This window comes from Pipistrellus kuhlii, unplaced genomic scaffold, assembly GCF_014108245.1.
Source record: "Pipistrellus kuhlii isolate mPipKuh1 unplaced genomic scaffold, mPipKuh1.p scaffold_m20_p_125, whole genome shotgun sequence".
Lineage (NCBI taxonomy): Eukaryota > Metazoa > Chordata > Mammalia > Chiroptera > Vespertilionidae > Pipistrellus > Pipistrellus kuhlii.
The window spans coordinates 153906-171414 of record NW_023425433.1 but is presented as its reverse complement, the minus strand read 5'-3'; positions in this window follow the sequence as shown (position 1 = coordinate 171414).

Genomic DNA, 17509 nt, shown 5'->3' with positions numbered 1-17509 from the left:
TATGAACCAGGAACCACGACTTCCTGTTTCATAGATTGACGCTCACCACTGAGCCACACTGCCGGCCAAGAGGTAGAATCTGATGAGCTGAGCGCTTCAATGATGTGGGAAATGGGCGCAGCGCACGGCAGCCCGGGAGGCGCTGGCAGTCTGCGGGGCGGCTCCAGGCCCGCCAGAGAGGAAATGACTCCTTTGGCCCCTGGGCCTGGCGCACAGGGCGGAGCTTCTGTTTAGCGGTGGCATTGGCTTCCTGTTTACTTTCCTCACATGACCCCCGGGGGCTCCTGGCTCCGTGGGGGCAGTGATCTCCTAATGCGCCTCACACCGCAGGCTCTGTCTCTCCTGACGCTCAAGCTGGGGGAGGGGCAATTTCAGATCCACAAGGTGAGAAGGACGGGGAGGGTGGGATGGCTGCAGGACACCGTGACTGGATCGGATTTTACTAAGCTGTAACTTAAAAATGGTTACGATGGTAAATTATATGTCGTGTGCATGTTAACTAAAACCTCAGCTCCCTCAGACCATTCCCTTGCTCATGTATCAGCTGGTAGAAGAGCCTGGAGCTGACGGAAGGTCAAACTGCAGCTCGCTGAGTGTGGCCAAGCACCCCGCCCCCCCCCATTTTGGTTTCTTCTGCTCCTCCCCCCACCCTGAGTCCTGCTTGGTGGAATTCAGAGAATGATCACAGAACCAACGAATGAATGTGGGGGTGCACCAGGGCCTCCGGCCCCCCCCCCCCCCCCCCCAGCCCTGAGCCCTCAAGCCCTCGGCCACACGCTACAGCCTCTCCCTGTTGCCCACCTCCCTCCTCTTTCTATTTGGTTCATCCTACCACTGAAGATTCCAGTTCCGGAAGATGCTGACAAGCCTGGGGAACCCTGGGAGGAGGGGAATAGGAGGAGGAAGAAATGGAAATATGTTTGGTTTAGGGCCTTGGTCGGCAAACTGCTGCTTGCGAGCCACATGCGGCTCTTTGGCCCCTTGAGTGTGGCTCTTCCACAAAATACCATGGCCTGGGCGAGTCTATCTAAGTTTAAAAAATTTGGTTCTCAAAAGAAATTTCAGTCGTTGTACTGTTGATATTTGGCTCTGTTAACTTATGAGTTTGCTGACCACTGGTTTAGGGGAAAGACTAAAGGTACTGGTTAACCATTTATTCTAATATGTTTTTATTTATTTATTTTCTTTTAGAGAGGGAGATGAAGGGAGAGGAATAGAGAGACAGAAATATCAATGAGAGAGACATATCATTGATCAGCTGCATGCCCCTACTGGGGGTTGAGCCCACAATCCAGGAATTGAACTTGGTTCCTGCGTGGACACTCAACCACTAGTCACACTGTTTGGGCCTGATTAATCTTTTTATTTTTTATTTTGTATTTTATTGATTTTTTACAGAGAGGAAGGGAGAGAGATAGAGAGCTAGAAACATCAGTGAGAGAGAAACATTGACCAGCTGCCTCTTGCACACCCCCTACCAGGGATGTGCCCGCAACCAATGTACATGCCCTTGACCGGAATTGAACCTGGGACCTTTTAGTCCGCAGACCGACGCTCTACCACTGAGCCAAACCAGCTTCGGCCTGATTAATCTTTGATGTTAAATAAAAATACAATTTTACTTTTTAAAATATGTTTTTATTGATTTCAGAGAGGAAGGGAGAGGGAAAGAGAAATAGAAGCGTCAAAGATGAGAGAGAATCACTGATTGGCTGCCTCTACACACCCCACACTGGGGTTTGAGCCCACAACCTGGGCATGTGCCCTGACTGGGAATTGAACTATGACCTCCTGGTTTATAGGTCCCCACTCAACCACTGAGCCATGCCGGTGGGGATAAAAATATAACTTTAAGCAGCTCTGCTAACAATTTAAGAATAACCACAAATAAAGACAGCCAGAGAGGATGGAGTCGCACAGACGCACAGCTGGTCTGTATTCGTGGAGTCACGTCAGGGGTGACGCCGGTGCTGGGGGCTCCTCAGCGTCTCACTCGGTCACGTGGCGCCGTTGGGAGTCTCCCGAAGGCATGTATACCTCAGAACAGTTTACTCGCAAACACAGGAACAGCCCTCCGCCCACCAGGACTGTCCCAGCCCTTCCCGACCCTCCCTGGACTCGGCTGCCTCTGCCACTGAGTAAGTACAGAGCCACCGCGGCCAGGCCGGCAGGCCTCCCCGCCTCCCCTCCGGTTCCGGGGCCGCGGGCGGAAGGCGGGTCCCCGGGGCCAGGGTTGCGATGACGAGCGGGTGATGGCAGTCAGGTGCTTAGCAGTGTCTGGCATGGCATCACAGCCAACTTTTAATCCCAAACCACCTTCGAGGCCGGCACTGTCAACCTTACAGACGATGGAGACAGCCTCAGCGCTCAGGAACCTGCCTGAAGCCGCAGCGCGGAAGGGCTCCCAGGGGGCAGGTGCAGTTAACCGGCCACCAGGGAAAGCGCGGTGCTTTGCACACGGTGAACTGAGCCGGTGCTGAGGAAATTCGAGTGATCAAGTCCGATCGCAGGTGACCCTGGGCGCCCGTATGGATGGACGGCACCAGGAAGGGACATGACTGGGGTACTGGGCCTGTCTGAGGGGACAGGGTACTGTCTGAGGGGACGGGGTACTGTCTGATGGGGACGGGGTACTGTCTGAGGGGACGGGATACTGTCTGAGGGGGACGGGTACTGTCTGAGGGGGACGGGGTACTGTCTGAGGGGACGGGGTACTGTCTGAGGGGACAGGGTACTGTCTGAGGGGGACGGGGTACTGTCTGAGGGGACGGGGTACTGTCTGAGGGGACGGGGCCTGTCTGAGGGGACGGGGTACTGTCTGAGGGGACGGGGACGGGGTACTGTCTGAGGGGACGGGGTACTGTCTGAGGGGACAGGGTACTGTCCGAGGGGACGGAATACTGTCTGAGGGGACGGGGTACTGTCTGAGGGGACGGGGTACTGTCTGAGGGGACGGGGCCTGTCTGAGGGGACGGGGCCTGTCTGAGGGGATGGGGTACTGTCTGAGGGGGACGGGATACTGTCTGAGGGGACGGGGCCTGTCTGAGGGGACGGGGTACTGTCTGAGGGGGACGGGGTACTGTCTGAGGGGACGGGGTACTGTCTGAGGGGACGGGATACTGTCTGAGGGGATGGGGTACTGTCTGAGGGGGACGGGGTACTGTCTGAGGGGGATGGGGTACTGTCTGAGGGGGACGGGGTACTGTCTGAGGGGGACGGGGTACTGTCTGAGGGGGATGGGGTACTGTCTGAAGGGATGGGGTACTGTCTGAGGGGGACGGGGTACTGTCTGAGGGGGATGGGGTACTGTCTGAAGGGATGGGGTACTGTCTGAGGGGGACGGGGTACTGTCTGAGGGGACGGGGTACTGTCTGAGGGGGACGGGGTACTGTCTGAGGGGACGGGGTACTGTCTGAGGGGACGGGGCCTGTCTGAGGGGACGGGGACGGGGTACTGTCTGAGGGGACGGGGTACTGTCCGAGGGGACAGGGTACTGTCCGAGGGGACGGAATACTGTCTGAGGGGACGGGGTACTGTCTGAGGGGACGGGGTACTGTCTGAGGGGACGGGGTACTGTCTGAGGGGACGGGGCCTGTCTGAGGGGACGGGGCCTGTCTGAGGGGACGGGGTACTGTCTGAGGGGGACGGGATACTATCTGAGGGGACGGGGCCTGTCTGAGGGGACGGGGTACTGTCTGAGGGGGACGGGGCACTGTCTGAAGGGACGGGGTACTGTCTGAGGGGACGGGGTACTGTCTGAGGGGACGGGGTACTGTCTGAGGGGGATGGGGTACTGTCTGAGGTGGACGGGGTACTGTCTGAGGGGACGGGGTACTGTCTGAGGGGACGGGTACTGTCTGAGGGGACGGGGCCTGTCTGAGGGGACGGGGCCTGTCTGAGGGGGACGGGGTACTGTCTGAGGGGGACGGGGTACTGTCCTGAGGGGACGGGTAACTGTCTGAGGGGGATGGGGTACTGTCTGAGGGGACGGAGTACTGTCTGAGGGGGACGGGGTACTGTCTGAGGGGACGGGGTACTGTCTGATGGGACGGGGCCTGTCTGAGGGGGACGGGATACTGTCTGATGGGGACGGGTACTGTCTGAGGGGGACGGGGTACTGTCTGAGGGGACGGGGTACTGTCTGAGGGGACGGGGTACTGTCTGAGGGGACGGGGTACTGTCTGAGGGGGACGGGGTACTGTCTGAGGGGGACGGGGTACTGTCTAGGGGGACGGGGTACTGTCTGAGGGGGACGGGGTACTGTCTGATGGGGACGGGTACTGTCTGAGGGGACGGGGTACTGTCTGAGGGGACGGGATACTGTCTGAGGGGGATGGGATACTGTCTGAGGGGGACAGGGTACTGTCTGATGGGACGGGGTACTGTCTGAGGGGACGGGGTACTGTCTGAGGGGGACGGGATACTGTCTGAGGGGACGGGGTACTGTCTGAGGGGACGGGGCACTGTCTGAGGGGACGGGGTACTGTCTGAGGGGACGGGTACTGTCTGAGGGGACGGGGCCTGTCTGAGGGGACGGGGCCTGTCTGAGGGGGACGGGGTACTGTCTGAGGGGGACGGGGTACTGTCTGAGGGGACGGGTACTGTCTGAGGGGGATGGGGTACTGTCTGAGGGGACGGAGTACTGTCTGAGGGGGACGGGGTACTTCTGAGGGGACGGGGTACTGTCTGATGGGACGGGGCCTGTCTGAGGGGGACGGGATACTGTCTGATGGGGACGGGTACTGTCTGAGGGGGACGGGGTTACTGCTGAGGGGACGGGGTACGTCTGAGGGGACGGGATACTGTCTGAGGGGGATGGGATACTGTCTGAGGGGGACAGGGTACTGTCTGATGGGACGGGGTACTGTCTGAGGGGACGGGTACTGTCTGAGGGGACGGGGTACTGTCTGAGGGGACGGGGTACTGTCTGAGGGGACGGGTACTGTCTGAGGGGACGGGGTACTGTCTGAGGGGACGGGGTACTGTCCTAGGGGGGCGTTTTTGTCTGAGGTCCGCTCCCAACCCAGAGCTCTCCTCCACCCGACGCCGCCCGGCCAGCTCTGGGTGTCAGTGAGGACCCTGCGAGGTGCCAGGAGCGGGAGGCATCTGCCTGGGGTCAGTAATGAATCAGCACCGGGGCTGGGCGAGCCGACCTGCCCAGCAGCATCTGCGGCCTCCCTGCCCCCATCCAGACCCCCACAGAGTAAGTGGGGGTATCAGGCCTCCCTGTCAGGCCTGAGACCCCTCCATCCAGATTCTTCCCAGTGTATATGGGGGTTTCAGGCTCCCATGTCCCCCATCCAGACCCCCACTGCCGCCTCCCTGCCCCCATCCAGATCCCTCACAGGGTATGTGGGGGGTCTCAGGCCCCCTGCCCCTATCCAGACCTCCACTGCCGCCCCCCTGCCCCCATCCAGATCCCTCACAGGGTATGCGGGGTCTCAGGCCCCCCTGCCCCATCCAGACCCCCACAGGGTATGTGGGGGGTCTCAGGCCCCCTGCCCCTATCCAGACCTCCACTGCCGCCCCCCTGCCCCCATCCAGATCCCTCACAGGGTAAGTGGGGGTCTCAGGCCCCCTGTCCCCCATCCAGACCCCTCAGAGGGTATGTGGGGTCTCAGGCTGAGGTCCAGCAGCCGTGTGTCCCTTTGGCGGGGAGAGGGGGGGTGGGACTTCCCTCCCTGGCGAGGGAGGCCGGCTTCTCCCCTTTGTGGGCGTTTCTCTCACTCGGCTCCCCTCCCCCTTTCCTTCTCCCACGTCCATCCTCAGCACCGGGACCCCTCAGGGGCAGCCCCTGCGGGGGAGGCAGGGCGGGCAGCCGTGCCCGCGGGGAGGGTGCCCAGGGCCCAGGTCCCAGGCGACACCCATGGGAGAGGGCCCAGGGCGCTAACATACTCTCCAGGCCTAGAAAACACGGACATGCCCTCTAGTAATATTTCCCTCACCTGAATCTGATCACACCCGGAGAGCCATTCAGATGAGGAACTTCTCCTTCAGGACCCCGATGGCCCCTGGCCGCTCCCTCCGAGGACCCCCCCCCCCCCCCCCAGCTCCGCTCAGTGACCTGCGGAGCCTTCCTGTGTCCCCCTTTTCTGAGTGATTCCAGCTCCTCTCAGCAAAACAGCCAGTGGGCCGAGGCACCTCAGAAACGGGCTGGAATAGGGTCACAGCATGTACTCCTCGAGGACAGCCTTCAGAACGATGAAGCTATTTTTCAGCCAGGAGAGGTGGAAAGAGGTTTCAAGAACCAAGTCCACCCCCTGCTGCTCAGTGCACCAGAGCCAGAAGCACCGAGATTGCGTACTGGACTGTGTATAGTACATGAGAGGTTACCGTTGGGGAGAGCTGGGTGAAGGCTACAAGTGTACTGTACTGGCTTCGCCATTTTTGGTGTCTATAATTATTTCAAAACCAAAAAAGAGAAAGGATTAAAAATGGTGGCAGAATAAGTGAATGCTACATGGACAGGCTCCCAGGATCAAACTGAATTACAACTGAAATATAGAAAAACTTCCGGAATAGTCAACTGAAGACTCTCTGGAGAGAACCCTGATAACCGAGGATGGAAAGTGGAGACCACACAGAGACTGGTAGGATAGCTGGAGGCACAAAAGGGCTCCTATAGACATAAATGAAGTACCAGAGAGATATCTCAGCTGGGAGGTGGGGGGCAGGTGCCACTGAGAACTCTGGGGTATAATCCCCAAGCTGAGCCCCCCAGCAGAGAGCACCAGAACTGAGAAGTTACCCATTTAATATCTGGCTGTGAAAAACAGCAGGGTTGCTGTCTGCCAGGGATAGACTGTGGGAAATTTAGACACCCTCTTAAAGGGCCAATGCACAAAATTCCCCGTGGAGCCACTCACCTTGTGCTCTGGCAGAGGGAGGGCAGAGTAGATTGAAGCTGTGGGAGCAGAAGCTAGGATCAGGGGATCTGGGGTTAGAGCTCAGCAGGCAGACACTCCAGTTTCTAGAGTTGAGTCATTCCCTCACACAGCAGAGGTGATCTTTCTCACGTGGACAATTGCTACACAGGTGGCCTTGCCTGGAGGTAAGACAGCTGACCCACCCTACTGGAAAACACCTTGCCCCACTGTGCAGAGTTTCTGAGGCCCATTAAGATACTGAGAATAACAATTGGCCTTTAGGCAGAAGCAGTTGCACCAGCCCTGTTTAAAAAACACAATAAAACAAAACTCTCACCACACCTTTGGACGATTGCTTGAGGACAATTTAAGATGGAATCCTATCAGTCTAAACTTTAGACTCTAAAGGCATAGGTGGTCTTTGGAGGCTTTGAGTCTTTGCCTGATCCAATCAGTCAGAAACAGCATTTGACACTGTCTTGCACTAGAGATTGAGAGGTGTAGCAGCTCTATCTAATACATAGTCACAAACCCAAACAGGCACTAAAATAAGGACACAAAGAAAACCTCCCCAAATAAAAGAACAAGAGAATCTTCCAGAAGAAGAGATAAATGAAATGGAGATAAATTTATCTGATATAGAATTCAGAATAATGATGGTAAAGATGCTCAACAGCATGATAAAAGATATAGTAACTATGAAAACAGAAATAAAGAATGAAATAGCACAAATAAAGAACACTTAGGAAGGAATACACAGCAGATTAGGGGAGTTGATGATCAGATCAGAGAATCAGAAGACAGGGTAGGGAAAAAATCACTCAAAGAACCAGAAAGAAAACAAAACAAAACAAAACAAAAAAAAAACACAAGTAAAAAACAGGAGGACAGCTTAAAGGAGATGTGGGACAACATGAAACATAACAATATTTGAGCCGAAACTGTTTTGGCTCAGTGGATAGAGCGTCGGCTTGCGGACTGAAAGGTCCCAGGTTCGATTTCGGTCAAGGGCATGTACCTTGGTTGTGGGCACATCCCCAGTCGGGGGTGTGCAAGAGGCAGCTGACCGATGATTCTCTCTCATCGATGTTTCTAACTCTCTATCCCTCTCCCTTCCTCTCTGTGAAAAATCAATAAAATATATTAAAAAAATATTTGAACAGTAGGTGTGCCACAAGAGGCAGAAAGGGGTAGAGAACATGTTTGAAGAAATAATGGCAGGAAACTTTCCTAACCTGGTGAAGGAAAAAGTCAAATAAGTTTAGGAGGCACAGAGAACCTCAAGCAAGTAGAATCCTTATAGGCCAACACCTAGACACATCATAATTAAAATGCCAAAAATTAAAAACAAAGAGAAAATCTTAAAGGCAACAAGAGAAAAGCAAACTGTTATCTACAAAGGAGTTCCCAGAAGGCTGACACCTGATTTCTCATTAGAAACTCTATAGACCAGCTGAAACGGATAGAGCATCGGCCTGCAGATTGAAGGGTCTTGGGCTTGATTCTGGTCAGGGGCATGTACCTTGGTTGCGGGCACATCCCCAGTGGGGGCTGTGCAGGAGGCAGCTGATGGATGTTTCTCTCTCATCGATGTTTCTCGCTCTCTGTCCCTCTCCCTTCCTCTCTGTAAAAAATCAATAAAAATATATTTTTTTTAAAAAAAGAAGTCCATAGACAAAATATATTAAAAAAGAAAGAAAGAAAGAAAGAAAGAAAGAAGGAAATAGAAACAAAGAAACTCTACAGACCAGTAGTGCATGGCATGAAGTACTCAAGGTAATGGAAAGCAAGGATCTGAAAATAAGATTATTATATCTAGCAAGACTGCCATTCAAAATGAAAGCTGAAATAAAGAGCTTCCTGGACAAAAGAATGCTAAAGGAGTTCGTCACCACCAAGCTAGCATTTCAAGAAATGCTAAAGGGACTGCTATAACAACAAGAAGAAATAAAGAGAAAAAGATAGGCATACAGAATTAAAATGGCAATAAATAAGTACCTATCAATAATAACCCTAAATGGATTAAATGCTCCAATCAAAAGGTGTAGGGTATCTGAATGGATACTAAAACATCACCCAACTATATGCTGTCTACAAGAGATCTATCGCAGAACAAAAGACACACATTATGAGAATAAAGGGATGGAAAAAATTTCCATGGAAAAGAAAAAAAAAAGTGGAGTAGCAATACTCAGTCTGACAAAATAGACTTCAAAACGAAGGTCATCACAGGAGATAACAAAGGTAACTACATGTTACTAAAGGGATAGGTCCAACAAGAGGATATAACCCTGGTAAACATATATGCCCCCAATATAGGAGAACCTAAATATATAAAAAAACTTCCAGAGGGCTTTAACGGAGAGGCTGACAACAATATAGTCATAGTAGGGACTTTAAACCCCAATGACTTCCCTGGAGAGATCTTCCAGACAAAAACTTAACAAGGAAACAGAGACTCTAAAGGACACACTTGGTCAGATGGATTCAATTGATATTTACTGTACAGAACATTTCACCCCAAAGCAGCAGAATATATTCTTCTCAAGTGCATGTAAATATAGACCACATTGTAGGACACAAAACAAGTCTACAAGTTCAAGAAGATTGAAATCATATGAAATATCTTCTGAGATCACAGTGGAATGAAATTAGAAATCAACTGCAGTAAAAACACTCCAAAGCATTTAAACACATGGAGGCTAAATAGCATGTTATTAAACAATGAATGGGTTATCAATGAGATCAAGAAATAAATAAAAACTTCCTGGAAACAAATGAAAATGAACACACAACAACCCCAAATCTCTGGGACACAGCAAAAGCAGTCCTGAGAGGGAAGTTCATAGCACTGTAGGCCCACCTCAACAAACAAGAAAAATTTATAATAAACTATTTAACCCTACAATGTAAAGAACTAAAAAGAGAACAAGAAAAGCCTAGTGTAAGTAGAAAGAAGGAAATAATAAAAATTAGAGCAGAAATAACATAGAGACCAAAAAGCAATACAGAAAATCAATGAAACCGAGAGCTGGAAAGCATAAGCAAGATGGATATTAGCCACACTCACCAAGAAACAAAGAGAGAGGACAGAAATGGAAGCAGAGAAGTAACCACTGATACCACAGAAGTACAAAGATTGTAAGAAAATACTATGAACAACTATATGCCAACAAGCTGGACAATGTGGATGAAATGGACAAATTCCTATGAAAATGCAATCTCCCAAAACTAAATCCAGAAGAATCAGAAAACTTGAATAGGCCAATAACAACTAAGGAAATAGAAGCAGTAATCAAAAAATTCCCAGCAAATAAAAGCCCAGGTCCAGATGGCTTCACAGGGGAGTTTTACCAAACATTCAAAGAACTAACACCTATACTCCTCAAACTATTTCAGAAAATCCAAAAGGGAAGCATACTTCCAAGCTCTTTTTATGAGGCCAGCATTATCCTAATTCTAAAGCCAGGTAAAAACACTACAAAGACAGAGAATTACAGGCCAATATCCCTGATGAACATAGATGCTAAAATCCTCAACAAAATATTAGCAAATCGCATCCAGCAATATATTAAAAAGATCATACACATGACCAAGTGGGATTTATTTCAGAGATGCAAGGCTGGTACAGTATTTGCAAATCAATAAATGTGATAAATGATACAAACAAATTGAAAGACAATGCCACATGATCATATCAATAGATGCAGAAAAGTCATTGGATAAAATCCAGCATCCATTTTTGATAAAAACTCAATAAAGTGGGAAAAGAAGGACCACATTTCAACATGGTAAAGGCCATAAAGGACACCTATAGTGAACATCATACTCAATGGGCAGAAACTAAAACCATTTCCCCTAAGGATAGGAGAAAGTCAGGGATGTCCACTGTCACCAGTCTTATTCAATGCTCGAGGCCTGGTGCACAATGTGCATGGGTGGTGACCAAATAAATAAATCCCGATTGGGGCCCAAAGGCCCTGGGGTCGGGAGAGGAGGTGATGGTTGCTGGGCCAGATGCCAATGCCACCACCACGCAGTTCCCCACCTCCCCCTCTCCTCTTTCCCTCACACTGCACTGCCACCGCAGCGGGTGGGCGGCGTGGCAGTCAGGGCCTGCCGGCCAGGGGGAGGGACAGGGCACAGGAGGTTGGCCCCTGGCCCTGAGGACAGAGCTGGCCCTCGGCCCCCCTGGGAAGAGGGCCACATCCTCGTCACCCATCCCTGGTTCCCCATTCCAGCCTGGGACCAGCCCCGATTGGGTGATCAGCCTGGAGAGACTGCAGGAGGTTGGCCAGCCGGGGGAGGTTGGCTGTGGGAGTGCACTGACCACCAGGGGGCAGCACCTGCCTTGAGTGTCTGCCTCCTGGTGGTCAGTGTGTGTGTCACAGTGACCAGTCGGTCTGGTTGTTCCTGTTGTAATGGTCAGTTAGGCTTTTATATATATAGATAGTACTGGAAATCCTAGCCACAGCAGTCAGACAAAAAGAAGAAATGAAAGGCATACAAATTGGAGAGGAGAGCCGAAACCGGTTTGGCTCAGTGGATAGAGTGTCGACCTGCAGACTGTAAGGTCCGGGGTTTGATTCCAGTCAAGGGCATGTACCTTGGTTGTGGGCACATCCCAGTAGGGGGTGTGCAGGAGGCAGCTGATTGATGTTTTTCTCTCATCAATGTTTTTAACTATCCCTCTCTCTTCCTCTCTGTGAAAAATCAATAAAATATATTAAAAAAAAAAAAAACCAAATTGTAAAGGAGAAGTAAAAACTTTGGCATCGTGTGTCTCATCAGAGACTGGCTCTCGGGCTACGAAGCCTCCTGGCTGGGTGGCGGCATTCCCTGGTCTCCAGGCTCGCTCTTCCTCTCCTGGATCGGAACGTCTTTCCTCTCTGGGCAGCCAGACCCCCAGGCTCCCCTGTTCGGTCCTCGTCCTCAGCTCGCCCTGCCACTGGAGTCTTAGGCAGCGACCGGAAGGCCTGGTGCCGAGTGGGACAGAACGTCCGGCTTTTGGTGGGAGCTTGGAGGTAGTCCGGGAGTCCACGCGCCTGAGCCACCACAGAAGGAAGCTCGTTCGGAAAGGCAGGGCAAGCTTAGGTCCAGGCGGTACTTGGGCATCTCTGTTTCCTCCCTGAGCATCGTTCCAAAAACCCGTTTCTCTTATGTTTGGCAGAGTTTAAGTTCTTTATCAAGAATTTACACCCTACCTGGTTTGGCTCAGTGGATAGAGCGTCAGCCTGCAGATAGAAGGGTCCTGGGTTGATTCCAGTCAAGGGCATGTACGTTGGTTGTGGGCACATCCCCAGTAGGGGGTGTGCAGGAGGCAGTTGATCAATGTTTCTCTCTCATCGATGTTTCTCATTCTATCCCTCTCCTTTCCTCTCTGTAAAAATCAATAAAATGTAATTTTTTTAAAAAAGGAACTTACAACACAGTATCACAGGTAGTCATCCCATACTTTAAATAGGTATAAATCAAACAATTGACATCATTCTAAAGCGAAATTTTAATTGTGCCTTGAGAGCATCATTTTCACATTTGGAAACTTATTTCCAGCCCGTGGCGGTGTGGCTCCGTTGGTGGGAGCATCGTGGTTTCCATTCCCAGTCAGGGCACATGCCTAGGTTTCGGGCTTGATGCCCAGTCAGGGCATGCAGGAGGCAGCTGCTTGATGTTTCTTTCTCATCTCTCTCTCTCTCTCTCTCTCTCTCTCTCTCTCTCTCTCTCTCTCCTCTCTCTTCTCTCTCTCCTCTCTCTGAAAATCAATGAAAAGTGTCCTTGGGTGAGGGTTGAAAAAAGAAAAAGAAATTATAGAAATTCCACCCACTTATGTGAACTTATCAGAAATAAGCAGAGCACATATACCAACATTACATTTAGCAAGAGACGATAAAACGTGAACAATAAGTTAAAAAGGAAAGGAACTGCAGAAGACGTTAGAGAAATCCAAGTGCTGATAACCATTTTTGGACAATGTCAGCCGGCAGGAAGAGCTTGTCAGTGGGTTTTCACAAAGAAACTAGAACACTGGCTCCCTCCACTCACCCACAGCTGCTCCCCCCGGGGTGCTCCTTAGGAATCAGCTTAGCGCCTGGGCTGAAATCAATGCCGTTAGGCAGGTTCCTGCTTGTTTCTCTGTTTCCTAAAATCCAGTTCCTGAAATTCCTCTGCAGCTTGTCTCCTCCGGGAGGTAACCTTTGAGGTCCTGAATTAAGAAAAGAGCCTGCCAGCGTGGCTCAGCAGTTGAGCGCAGACCTTTGAACCAGCAGGTCAAGGCACATGTCGGAGTTGTGGCTCGATCCCCAGTGTGGGGCATGCAGGAGGCAGCTGATCAGTGATTCTCTCATCACTGATGTTTCTATCTCTCTCTCCCTCTCTCATTCTCTCTGAAATCAATAAAAATACATTTTAAAAGTATTTTAAAGAAAGGCATTTCCCACGCTTGCAGGAGAGTAACGGAGGAGTAAGACCTGGATGCTGACCGTTAGCAAGGGAGACCCCTCTGGCCAGGTGACAGGGAGAGCGTGGGAGCTGCAAAGCGGCCTCAGGAGGAAGCTGTTTTCAAGTGTGTTTCCAGGCCTTCATCCTCCATCAGAGGACTGGCTTTGTCAGGTGCACTTTGAAAAACATGGGAACGTGAATTAGAGAGTGCAGGCTCCAGGTCACTGTGATGGGTGATGGCAAGCATCAGCACGGCTGGGCCCTGGAGCCTGTCTGACTCTGAGTGGAGCAGATCCCCCTCCCCCGCCCATCTGAAGGCCTGAGGGAAAAGACTGCCCCCCCCTCCCGCCCCCAGAGGGGTTGTGCCGCCAGGTGCAGTCAGACCTGAGCTGCAGCAGCATTGCTTCTCTGGGCGTTGGGCTGCCAGCCTGCCCTGCAAGGTTTGGACTTGTCAGCCTCCATAATTGCATGAGCCAATTCCTTAAAATTTCTCTCTCTCCCTCTCTGAATAATCTGGCCACTCACACACACTGAGTGGCTAGATTACATGATATTGTACATAGAAAACCCTAAAGACTCCACCAAAAACATACTATTATAATTTCTGAATGCATAATAATCTGGCCACTCGGTATATATATATTAGAGGCCCGGTGCATGAATTCATGCATGGGTGGGGTCTGGCCAGCTTGGCCAGGGAGAGGGGACATGGGTGGTTGGCCAGCCTGCCTGCTGGTGGAAAGGACAATTTGCATATTAGCCTTTTATTATATAGGATATACACTGAGTGGCCAGATTATTATGCGTTCAGAGATTTGGCCACTCAGTGTGTGTGTGTGTGTGTGTGTGTGTGTGTGTGTATTATATATAATTATACACACACACACACACACATATGTATGCATATTTAGATGACTCTTCTTGAGTGATTTCATGGATTCTTCTGTTTTGTGTGTATAAATGTTTAATCAGAATAACACCAAATCTCAAATCTCTTTTCTATTATCCCCTATAGAGTTCCTTGCTCCCCATGGGGCAATAAATCTCTCTCTCTCATATAAATATGGTTCTTTTTTTATAACAATTTTTGGAGGGTATTCTGGTGGGTGTTGTATTTATTGTCACATATTGGGGGTTGTTTCTTTGTCTCCCTATTTTAGTTGTTCCTTTATATTTGTTCTTATGTATTAGATCAAACTGCTATGCCTCCAAGACTTTGTGGGGTGGTCTTAAGTAGCAGTTTTTTTGTGGGACACAGTGGTGTGGTCTCTTAGATCTCCTGAGCTGGGATTTCTAGGAAAGTCCCCTGCTTGAGTTACTTGGGTTTTCCTGTGGTAGTTGGTCTTGAATGTTATTGTCCTGTTTTTGGATGGAATCTCTTTCAGTGTGGCTGACTATGTGGCTCACCCCCGACTATGTTATCTGACAGAACAGAATAACGTACAATACAACAAAATGCAAAAGAAAAGAAACAAAACAGAAACAAACACAAGATCCCTACAGCAACAATAAAGTAACCTCCAGATAAAGAGAATTAGGAAAGAGAAAAGAGAGCAAGATTGATAGAAGAAAAGAAAGAACGTAAGAAAAATAACAATAACAAAAACAAAAACAACACAAAAAAGAAAAAAGATAAAAAGATAAGGGAAGAAAAAGAAATATGTAAGTGCAGAGCTGAAATAAAGAAAATAAAAGTAGCCGGGACTGGTTTAGCTCAATGGATAGAGCGTCGGCTTGGGGACTGAAGGGACCCGGGTTCTATTCTGGTCAAGGGCATGTACCTTGGTTGTGGGCATATCCCCAGTAGGGGGTGTGCAAGAGGCAACTGATCGATGACTCTCTCTCATCGATGTTTCTAACTCTCTATCTCTCTCCCTTCCTCTCTGTACAAAATCAATAAAATATATTTAAAAAAAAAGAAAAAAAAAGAAAAAAAAAGAAAATAAAAGTAAAAAATTAAGGGAATAGGGGAAAGAAATTATTTAAAATGAAGAAGAGAAAAAGAAAATAATTTTGAAGAGAAAAGTGGACGATAAAGCAGATAGACCTAAAAGAAGAAAAGGAAGAAAGATGATAAAGCAAGAGAAAAGAAAAAGAGAGCAGAAAAAAAAAAAAAAAAAGATTGACTAGGAGAAGGGAAGAGGAAAATTAGATTTATGAACGAAACAATAGAGGCTAGAATAACAACAAATTATTAAAGCAGATAGGTAAAGAAGCTAAATTAAAAAAGGAAGGAAAGAGGAAAATAAAAAAAACGGAAAAGAAAAGAGTGAGAAGAGAATAAGGAAGTGGCGTTGGTCTCAGCCGAGTTAGTGAGTTAGTGCCCTGGAGCTCCCTTTGGGTCCTGCTCTTCTGATGACCTTGCTGGCCGTTCTGCCTGCTCTTCGGGGCTTTCCCTGGGGTATTCCATTGGTAACAGCTGTCGGACACTGTCCTCCTTTCGCTTTCAGCAGCCTGCTTGAAGCTCCCAGTTTGTGCCTTGGTGCCAGCAGGAGGGGCCAGGCTGCCCTCTGAAGCAGTTTTGTTAGCAGGAGAGGCCTGGGCTGGTCAGCAAACTTCTGGTTCCCCAGGCTCCACCCCTGCCCGCCTCAATCTGAATCACAGAAGTCTGTTCCTGAAAGGGCTTTGGGCGGGGGAGGTGCTGTTCAGGCTTCAGGAAATGTGGGTGTTTCCCGACCCAGAGCTGTGCCCAGAGTTCTTAGGGGAGTGCTGAGGGCGGGCGGGACACCTAATTGTTCTGACCTTTCCAAACCAGTCTGCACATGCAGACCCCAGGGTGTTCACTGGGTCCCGTCCTTAATCTTTGGGTGCTCTTGCTTAAAGGACACTGCAGATACTTGTGTCCTCCCAAGATTACCTACCTGCTGATGGTATCTGAAAGATAAACTTTATCTCAAACTGCTGCTATACTGAAAGCCTAATGAGGCAGGCAATTGAGGCTGTCTGGTTCCTTTAGCCAGGCAGCCCCTTAGCCCTCTTTTTCACAGCAAACATTGTCTCAGAGTAATCCATTCACCTGTCACTCAGGGTCTGCTGGTAGGCCCCAGCACTATCTGAAGGTTGTGGTCACACAGCCACTCAGCCTCATTCTCCCTCTGTCTCCTTACCAGCTCAGTGGGCTGTCTTCCCTGTTCCAAGATGAAAACATGGGCAGCATGAAAGCTTTTCTGATCTCTTGGGTGCTAAAGTTCATTACCAACTAAAGCGTCAACTCAGAGACTTGATGACTAGTTCCAAAGTTAAATTTTCCAGCTAGTGTTTTCCTGGGTCAGACAGGAGTGGGAGGTGGGGCAGATTGGGGATGTGGACTCAGCTCCTCTTCTGCTATGTTATGTGTCTGTCCCCTGCTATCCTGCTAATGATGGTTCCTGACCCTCCAAGTCTGAGAAGAAGGGGGAAGGTTAGAGACTGAAAACTAGAGTTGTTTCTTGCCTGGCATGATGGTAAAAGGTTTGCACCTGCTGGGCTGGCATGTACTCAAAGCTGACTCTTCCTCAGTGTTCATGGGTTCTGTGGAGACCCCGTGTCCCCCCACAGCCATCACTGAGACCTCTCGCCTGCAGTCCCTGGTGCGATGCGGCCTCTTCCACACCTGCTGGGAACCCGGGGTTGCAGCAATGATTTCAGCTCGCGCTGTAGATGGCCATGCAACACGGGACTGACTCAAACCACACTGCTTGCTTTCTAGCATAACTTACCTCACCTAGTGCGCTAGAAAGTCTTACATAGCCTTTGCCCCGAACTTGAGCCCCAGATCCCCAGCCCAGCGTCCTCTCCTACCCCCTCGCCTGGCAGACACCCAGCCATCTCCTGCAGCTCCGTTTGCTGGGCCAACAAACACCAGCCTCCTGCAGACTGTCCAGTGGGGAGCAAGAAGCCCTCTCCTGGACAATAGAGAAAAGAGTTGCTATTATTCTGGATTAGACATTTATATTCACAAGGTGATACTGCTTAACACCTGCAGGTGACAAGAAAAGCTCTGGGACCTTTCTGACTTGGGGCAGGAAAGAAAGACAGGACCACTGGTTGCCATGGACACTCTCCATGGCTGTGCTGATTTCCGACTCATGGTGGAGAGCGGACAACCGTGGCAGCAGTAAAAGAGCTGTTTCTTGATTTATTGGTGACCCAGCAGGACAGACAGTAATCCACCCACTTCATAAGGGGAAACTCCGACAGAGCAGCACACGCTGTCTGGAAGGGGA